This window comes from Suncus etruscus, chromosome 1 (genome assembly GCF_024139225.1).
Source record: "Suncus etruscus isolate mSunEtr1 chromosome 1, mSunEtr1.pri.cur, whole genome shotgun sequence".
Taxonomy (NCBI): Eukaryota; Metazoa; Chordata; class Mammalia; order Eulipotyphla; family Soricidae; genus Suncus; species Suncus etruscus.
In genome coordinates, this window is record NC_064848.1 from 13475806 (window position 1) to 13485487 (window position 9682).

General features: G+C 47.4%; 1 non-coding gene across 1 annotated transcript; it reads right to left on the reverse strand.

Moving 5' to 3' along the window:
* Nucleotides 1–1470: 1470 nt before the first annotated feature.
* LOC126025111 (U6 spliceosomal RNA) lies at nucleotides 1471–1577 on the reverse strand. Its single transcript, XR_007501162.1, has one exon. It is a non-coding gene; the product is annotated as a U6 spliceosomal RNA (small nuclear RNA).
* Between the last annotated feature and the right edge of the window lie 8105 nt (nucleotides 1578–9682).

The following is a 9682-nucleotide window of genomic DNA, read 5'->3' on the forward strand; positions in this document are numbered from 1 at the left end:
TCTGCAGGAAGTTGAAGGGGACTTTGTTGGAAATCTGCCTTTAATCTTGGCTTCCTGTTTTCTGCCCCAGGGGACTGGGGGACCGCCCAGGCCGTCTGAGTTTCAAACTATTTCACACCAGTTTCTCTAAACTGTCTTCTGAGAGCTGAGGCAGGGGGAGGGGAGAAGGGGAGAGATTAGGCTGCGGGGAGTGGGAGGAGGCCCTGGGAACTGCATCTCCCTTCTGTCTTATGCCCTAGGTTTGTGAACACCCATGACCAGCTCAGGCTTTTTTTATGTTTATGTTTTTTATTTTAGGGGGGGCACAACTGGTGATGCTCAGGGGTTATTCCTGGCTCTGCACTCAGAGATCACTCTTGGAGATATTCAGAGGACCGTATGGGATGTCAGGGATTGAACCCTGGTCAGCCACATGCAAGGCAAGTACCTTACCTGCTGGACTCTGGTTCCTGGACCAGTTCAGTCTTGCCAGCCCAGTTGGTTTCAATCATCAGCAAGCCCGGGGGCGAGGGTAGTGGGAGATGGATTTGCATTCTCCCTTTTCTCCATCTTTTGGGGAAAAGACTTGTGCCTATATATATATATATATATATATATATATATATATATATATATATATATATATATATATATTTGGGAGGAATAGCCTCTTAAAATTCCTCCCAATTTTGGGGCCGGAAAGATAGCATGAAAGTAGGGTGTTTGCCTTGCATGCAGAAGGATGGTCGTTCGAATCCCGGCATCCCATATGGTCCTCCGAGTTTGCCAAGAGCGATTTCTGAGCATAGAGCCAGGAGTAACCCCTAAGCGCTGCTGGCTGTGACCCAAAACCCAAAAAAAGAATTTTTTTTATCCCAATTTCTTCCTTTTTTTTTTTTTTTTTTTTTTGGCTGTTTTTGGTCACACCCAGCAGTTAATTCTGGCTCTGCGCTCAGAAATCGCTCCTGGCAGGCTCAGGGGACTATATGGGATGCTGGGATTCAAACCAAAATCTGTCAAGAATCAGCTGTGTGCAAGGCAAATGCCCTACCGCTGAGCTATCTCTCAGGCCCCTTCCTCCCAATTTCTTTCTTTCTTTTTTTTTTTTTTTTTTTGGTTTTTGGTCCACATCCGGTGGTGCTCAGGGGTTACTCCTGGCTGTCTGCTCAGAAATAGCTCCTGGCGGGGCTGGAGAGATAGCATGGAGGTAAAGCGTTTGCCTTTCATGCAAGAGGTCATCGGTTCGAATCCCAGCGTCCCATATGGTCCCCCGTGCCTGCCAGGAGCAATTTCTGAGCATGGAGCCAGGAGTAACCCCTGAGCACTGCCGGGTGTGACCCAAAAACCACAAAAAAAAAAAAAAAAATAGCTCCTGGCAGGCACGGGGGCCATATGGGACACCGGGACTTGAACCAACCACCTTTGGTCCTGGATCGGCTGCTTGCAAGGCAAACGCCGCTGTGCTATCTCTCCAGGCCCTTTTTTTTTTTTTTAAATATGGAACGCTTCACAAATTTGCGTGTCATCCTTGCACAGGGGCCATGCTAATCTTCTCTGTTTCGTTCCAATTTTAGTATATGTGCTGCTGAAGCGAGCACTTCCTTCCAATTTCTAAAATGATTCTATTCAGAAGATCTCCTTCTGAATATTTCTCTTCCCTCCCTCCTTCTCTTCCTTCCTCTCTCCTTCCCTTTCTTCCTCCCTCCCTCCCTTCCCTCCCCTCCTTCCTTCCTTCCTTCCTTCCTTCCTTCCTTCCTTCCTTCCTTCCTTCCTTCCTTCCTTTCTTCCTTCCTTTTCTTGCTTGCTTTCTTTTGTTTTTTGGGGGGGGTCACACCCGGCAGCATCAGGGGTTACTCCTGACTCTATGCTCAGAAATCGCTCCTGGCAGGCTAAGGGGACCATGTGGGATGCTGGGATTCGAACCACTGTCCTTCTGCATGCAAGGCAAACGCTTTACCTCCATGCTATCTCTCCGGCCCTCTTTCTTGCTTTTTTTTTTTTTTTTTTTTTGGTTTTTGGGTCACACCTGGCGATGCTCAGGGGTTACTCCTGGCTGTCTGCTCAGAAATAGCTCCTGGCAGGTACGGGGGACCATATGGGACACCGGGATTCGAACCAACCACCTTTGGTCCTGGATCGGCTGCTTGCAAGGCAAACGCCGCTGTGCTATCTCTCCAGGCCCTTTCTTGCTTTCTTTCTCTCTTTCTTCCCTCCAGTGTTTGTGCCACACCCAGCAGTGTTTATTCCTGGCTCTGTGCTTAGGATCACTTGCCTTTTGTACTAGGGTTCACACTCAAATCTCCCCTTTTCTTATTCTTTTTCTCAGGTGGATGGGTGAGCAGCATCAAGGCATCATGTCTCTCAGATGTCTTTTCTCTTTTTTTTATTTCCTCTGTACTCTATGGTTTTTCCTATTGGCTCTGCATCCAGAAATCATTTCTGGTGGTGCTCTGAAAACCATATGTGGTATCAGGGATTAAAGCCAGATTGGCCACATACGAGGCAAATGCCCTCTCACTGAATTATTGTTTTGGCCAACTCTAAGGTGTCTTAAACTCATTTTGTTCACAGGTCAGCTCTTTAGCTTCCCTGCTCCTGCCCTACTATCTCCAGACTTTTCTGCCTCAGCAAGAGATCCTCACATCTGCCTGATTCTTCTGGGAGGCCTTGGTCCTCTCAATCTGAGGGTTTCCCCATAGTTTATTTTTTTTGTTTTTTGTTTGTTTGGTTGGTTTGGGGCCACACCCAGTGGCCTGCACTCCTGGCGCTGCACTCAGAAATCACTTTGGGGGAGGGGTTGGAGAGATAACACAGTGATAGGGCATTTGACTTGCCAGCGGCCAGCCGAGCCAAGATCAATGGTGGTTCGAATCCCATATGGTCCCCCGTGCCTGCCAGGAGGGATTTCTGAACACATAGCCATGAGTAAGCCCTGAGCGCAGTTGGGTGTGGCCCAAAAACTAAAAGAATTTTTAAAAAATGTAAAAATAACAGAAATCACTCATGGGGCCAGAGAAATAGCACAGCCATAGGGCACTTGCCTTGCATTCTGCCACCCTGGAAGGGACCTGGTTCGATTCCCAGCATCCCATATGGTTTCCTGAGCCTGGCAGGGGCGATTTTATAGCCAGGAGTAACCCCTGACCACAGCCTGATGTGACCCAAAAAACGAAAGGAAGGAAGGAATGAAGAAAGGAAGGGAGGAAGGGAGGGAGGGAGGGAGGGGGAGAGAGAGAGAAGGAGAGAGAGAGGGAGAGAGGGAGAGAGAGGGAGAGAGAGAGGGAGGGAGGAAGGGAGGAAGAGAGGAAGGAAGGAAGGGAGGAAGGAAGGAAGGAAGGAAGGAAGGAAGGAAGGAAGGAAGGAAGGAAGGAAGGAAGGAAGGAAGGAAGGAAGGAAGGAAGGAAGGAAGAAAAATAAATCACTCAGGCCCTGAGAGATAGCACAGCGGCGTTGGCCTTGCAAGCAGCCAGTCCAGGACCAAAGGTGGTTGGTTCGAATCCCGGTGTCCCATAGGGTCCCCCGAGCCTGCCAGGAGCTGTTTCTGAGCAGACAGCCAGGAGTAACCCCTGAGCACCGCCGGGTGTGGCTCAAAAACCAAAAAAAAAAAAAAAAATCACTCCTGGCAGGCTCTGGGGACCATATGAGTATCACGCCAAGGTCAACCTCATATAAGGCAAATATTCTACCCACTGTGCTATTGCTCTAGCCCAGCTCCATAGCTCTTTTTTGTTTGTTTTTGGGCCACATTCAAAAACACTCAGGGGTTTTTGACACTCAGGGGTTACTCCTGGCTATGTGCTCAGAAATCGCTCCTGGATTTGGGGAGCATATGGGATGCCAGAGGATTGAACTGCTGTCCGACCTATGTTAGCATGTGCCTTATCACTTGCACCTCCGCTCTGTCCCCAGCTCCATAGCGCTTGATACACAGGTGAAGCCTATTCCTCAGCATTAACTTCCCCACACACAACTACCTGCATTTTTTTATCACATCACTCTCTGCTTCAAATTCTTCAGGAGGGGGCCAGAGAAACAGAAGAGCAGGTAAGACAGAAGAGCAGGTAATATGCATCAACCCAGGTTAGATCCACGGCATCCGATATGGTCCCCTGAGCCTACCAGAAGTGATTCTTGGGTGCAGAGCCAGGAGTAACCCCTGGGCACTGTCAGGTATGGCCCCAAAACAAAAACAAAGCAAAACAAATTCTTTAGCAGGGCTGGGGAGACAGCAACAGTGGCAGAGCACATGCCTAGTGTGTGTGAATCTCTGAATCTCATACCCATATGAGTATGAGATACCCATATTCTTTGCATGCTTCTTCCACCACTACCACACCTGCCAGCTGCAACCCTGGTCACCCCCAGCACTATTATAACCAAATATCAACCATCAAGTCTGCAGGTCCTGTGGAGGGGGGTATCTCATTGCTGGGTCGCTCCTCCAGCACACTGGGGATAACCCTTGTAAAAGAAATAATAGGAGTTCGAGAGATAGCACAGAGGATAGGGTTCTTGCCTTGCATGCATCCCATCCTGGTTTGATCCCCAATATCTCATAGGGTCCCTGAGCACCACCAGGAGTGGTTTTAGAGTGTAGGGCCCAGAGTAATCACAAAGAAATGATTAATCATTGTAATTAATCATTTGTAATCATTGTCATTAATCATTTGTAATCTTTGTGATCACCAGAGTAAGTCCTGAGTACAGCCAGGTGTGGCCCCAAACAAAACAGAAAGAAATCTTTCAGCTACTCCCACCATTGCTTGCTTATAGAACTTGTATAAGATTCCTGCCCCTCAGGAAGAGAATGGAAAGGGCTGGAGAGCACTTTTTGTGTGCCAGAGCACTGGGTTAAATTCCTGCCAGGGAATGGCCCCCTAAAATGGATGCCTGGCCTACAGTGTCCTATAGGCTCTGCCCCTCTCTCGAGGTTCCTCACTGCTCTCCTATCTGGCCCTTGGTATCTCACAGAATAAGATGTCTTTTGGGGGGGGAGGGCCACAGCCTCCCTGATGCTCAGGGGTTACTCCTGGCTCTGTGCTCAGAAATTGCTCCTAGCTAGAGGGACCATATGGGATGCCAGGGATCGAACTGAGGTCCGTCCTGGGACAGCCGCATGCAAGGCAAACGCCCTACTGCTGTGCTATCGTTTCGGCCTCAGAATGTCTTATTGCCTGATCCTTTGAGGACAGGAGCCATGGGTGGTCTTGCTCTCCCATCCACTCAGCACAGCAGCAGTGCCAGGATATAGGTATGAAGTGAGTGAATGAAGGAATGGGTGGATGGATGGTGAGGTTGGGAGATAACGGAACCCATGGGAGGGAACCTGTACGCCATCTCTTCACTACTATTAATCATTTCTTTGTGATCATCTTGCTGACCCATCAGTTCTGCTGTGGGAGAGAGAGTTCTTCCAGGAGAGAATCATTCCAGGGGGGCAGGACCCTTCATTGATTTGTGGCTAGGATTTGTGGCTAGGCTCTGTGGCTAGGATTCAAGGAAGTTAAAACATCCATTTCACTTCTCTGTGAAGAGATAGGGCCAGGATTCAAAAGTCGAGTTTATTTGACTCCAAAGGTCACACCTGGGGCCACCTCATGCCAGGGGAAGAGTCAGAAGTGTTTGAGGGCAGGGGTTGGGGGTGGGGAATTTAGAGAATAAGGGTCAGTTTTAAAAATGGCACTGGAAAACCAAAACAACAACAACAACAACAACAAACAAACAAAATTTTTGGGCCAGAGAAATAGTCTGGAGATAAGGCGTTTGCTTTGCATGCAGAAGGACAGTGGTTCGAATCCTGGCACCATCCCATATGGTCCCCCGAGCCTGCCAGGAGGGATTTCTGAGTGTAAAGCCAGGAGTAACCCCTGGGCGCTGCTGGGTATGATCCAAAAACCAAAAAAAAAAAAAACACCAAAAAAACAAACGGAGGGGGGGGGGCGGAGAGATAGCATGGAGGTAGGGTGTTTGCCTTGCATGCAGAAGAAGGGTGGTTTGAATCCCGGCATCCCATATGGTCCCCTGAACCTGCCAGGAGAGACTTTTGAGCATAGAGCCAGGAGTAACCCTTGAGCACTGCCGGGTGTGTCTCAAAAACAAAACAAAACAAAACAAAACAAAACAAACAAACAAAAACTGGCACTGGAATGAGAGCACTACAATTAGTTCCCTTTCCTCCAGATTCTCACACATTTCCCATTATGCTGGAAAGGATCCACCAGGGGAGACCAGATGTCAACTTTTCTTTCCAGAAGCCTCCGCTGAGGCACTTCCCTTTAGACTCAGGGCTGCCCTTTCTTTGGGCCCCACTTTATCATTTCATCTTAACCGCGGGGAAAGAAAGGGAAACCAGCAGAGCTGAGGAAAGTTCCCCCACCTCATGTCTCTCACCCCCAAACTATTGTTGAATCTAGTCATCAGTCTGGTGAGCCTGATCTTACAGAGGAAACAGCTCAGAGACCGTAAGAAAATAGGCCTGAGGAGTAGTATAGCAGGTTAAGTGAACTAGCTGAGATTTCACTTTGAGACTTGAACCCTCAAATCCATGATTTTTTCCCATGGCATTCCTGCCCTCCCTCCCTCCCTCCCTCCCTCCCTCCCTCCCTCCCTCCCTCCCTCCCTCCCTCCCTCTCTCTCTCTCTCTCTCTCTCTCTCTCTCTCTCTCTCTCTCTCTCTCTCTCTCTCTCTCTCTCCCTCCCTCCTTTGTTTTTTTGTTTTGGGGCCACACCCGGCAGTGCTCAGGGGTTACTCCTGGCTGTCTGCTCAGAAATAGCTCCTGGCAGGCACGGGGGACCCTATGGGACACCGGGATTCCAACCAACCACCTTTGGTCCTGGATCGGCTGCTTGCAAGGCAAACACCGCTGTGCTATCTCTCCGGGCCCCCTCCCTCCCTCCCTCCCTCCTTTATTATCACTCCTGTCCTGCCCAGGCTTTCTTGACTGTTCCTTCGGGCCTTGCCCTAGGAAGGGCTCTGATGCCTCCTCTCTCTTAGTCACTGGTTTTCCCTGCCACGATCTGTGCTTTGCCCTCACACACTGTGACTACAGCTCAGAAGAGCCTATCTCTGCTCCTTATGAGCAAGGAGGCCCCACTGGCCACTCATGGGCTTGTCACTAAATACTAAGCACTTGAAACTTCTTTTGTTGTTGTTGTTGTTTTGGGGCCACACCCTGTGACGCTCAGGAGTTACTACTGGCTATGCGCTCAGAAGTTCCTCCGGGCTTGGGGGACCCTATGGGACGCTGGGGGATGAAACCAAGGTCTGTCCTAGATTGCCTTTTGCAAAGCAAACACCCTACTGCTGTGCTATCGCTCTAGCCCCTAGCACTTGAAACTTATGAACTCATTTCCTCTCCAGAAAACTTTAGGAAACAAGGTTGCTGTTATTTTCTCCATGTTACCAAGTAGGGAAACTAAAGTGCTGAGAGGTTAAGTCACTTTCCCAAAGTCACACAGCTGACAACTTCCTTATTACTTCCAGGCTGAAAGTCCAAGAAAATGCCACGAAGTTCTTGGGATAGTTCTCTTCTGTCCCTCTGGCCAGCGGGGACACCATTTGCCCCACTCTCCTGGACTCTCAGTGCAGCTGGAAGCTAGTCCCAGTCTAGCCAGTCCCGGAGCTTTCTGACCACTCCCTGCCCATGTCCTGCTATTCCCTCTGCCAGGGGTCCAGTGCTGCGATGTTTGTGCACAAAACCTCCCCCCATCTTTTCTAATTTTGGGGGGATTGGGGGTGGAGGAAACCTATATATACACAATCCCTCTACTACTATCAATCATTTCTTTGCCATCATCTTGCTGAACCCAAAGTTCTGTGGCGGAGAAGTTCTGGACAGTCAGTCGCGAAGCGCTTCTCCTAGCCGCTTCCACACTGGGGCAGTCACATTATCAGAAGCAGGAAATGAGGGGCCAAGGCGGTGGCGCAAGACGTAGGGCATCTATCTGCCTCGAGTGAGCTACCCTAGGACGGACTACGGTTCGATCCCCGGGCGTCCCATAAGCCAGGAGCAATTTCTGGAAGGAAGTGAGGGAGGGACGGAGGGAGGGATGGAGGGAGGGAGGGACAGAGGGAGGGAGGGGAGAAAGAAAGAAAGAAAGAAAGAAAGAAAGAAAGAAAGAAAGAAAGAAAGAAAGAAAGAAAGAAAGAAAGAAAGAAAGAAAGAAAGAAAGAAAGGTATGAAATGAATGGGTAGAAAGAAAGAAGAGGCATGAAATGAATAACATGAATGGGTAGATGGCACCTGAGCATCACCTGGTGTGAAGAGAAAAAAGAAAAGGAAGGAAGAAAGAAAAGCATGAAATGAAGAACAAAAGAAAGAAAAGTATGAAATGAATGACATGAATAGGTAGATGGCACCTGAGCGTCACCTGGTGTGAAAAGAAAGAGAAAGAAAGATAGAAAAAAATGAAAAAAGAAAGAAGGAAAGAAAGAAAAGGAAGGAAGGAAGGAAGGAAGAAAAAAGCATGAAATGAAGGAAGAAACAGTATGAAATGAATGACATGAATGGGTAGATGGCACCTGAGCGTCACCTGGTGTGAAAAGAAAGAAAAAGAAAGAGAAAGGAAGAAAGAAAAGCATGAAATGAATGACATATGAATGGGTAGAAAGAAAGAAAGGTATGAAACGAATGATATATGAATGGGAAGAAAGAAAGAACGGAAAGAAGAAAGGAAGGAAGGAAGGAAAAAAGAAAGAAAGAGAAAGAAAGAAAGAAAGAAAGAAAGAAAGAAAGAAAGAAAGAAAGAAAGAAAGAAAGAAAGAAAGAAAGAAAGAAAGAAAGAGGGGCTGGTGAGATAGCATGGAGGTAAGGCATTTATTTGCCTTCCATGCAGAAGGACGGTGATTTGAATCCCGGCATCCCATATGGTCCCCGCCAGGGGTCCTCAAACTTTTTAAACAGAGGGCCAGTTCACTGTCCCTCAGACCATTGGAGGGTCTAACTATAGTAAAAACAAAGCTTATGAACGAATTCTTATGCACACTGCATATATCTTATTTTGCAATGAAGAAACAGAACAGATACAAATACAGTATGTGGCCCGCGGGCCATAGTTTGAGGACCACTGCCCGAGCCTATCAGGAGCGATTTCTGAGCATAGAGCCAGGAGTAACCCCTGAGTGCTGCCAGGTGTGACCCAAAAACCAAAAACCAAAAAAAAGAAGAAAGAAAGAAAGAAAGAAAGAAAGAAAGAAAGAAAGAAAGAAAGAAAGAAAGAAAGAAAGAAAGAAAGAAAGGTATGGGTAGAAAGAAAGAAAGAAGAAAGAGGATGAATGGTAGATGGCACCTGAGCGTCACCTGGTGTGAAAAGAAAGAAAGAAAGAAAGAAAGAAAGAAAGAAAGAAAGAAAGAAAGAAAGAAAGAAAGAAAGAAAGAAAGAAAAGAAAGGTATGGGTAGAAAGAAAGAAAGAAGAAAGAGGCATGAAATGAATAACATGAATGGGTAGATGGCACCTGAGCGTCACCTGGTGTGAAAAGAAAGAAAAAAGAAAGGAAAGAAAGAAAGAAAGAAAGAAAGAAAGAAAGGAAGAAAGAAAGAAAAGAAAGGTATGGGTAGAAAGAAAGAAAGAAGAAAGAGGCATGAAATGAATAACATGAATGGGTAGATGGCACCTGAGCGTCACCTGGTGTGAAAAGAAAGAAAAAAGAAAGGAAAGAAAGAAAGAAAGAAAGAAAGAAAGAAAGAAAGAAAGAAAGAAAGAA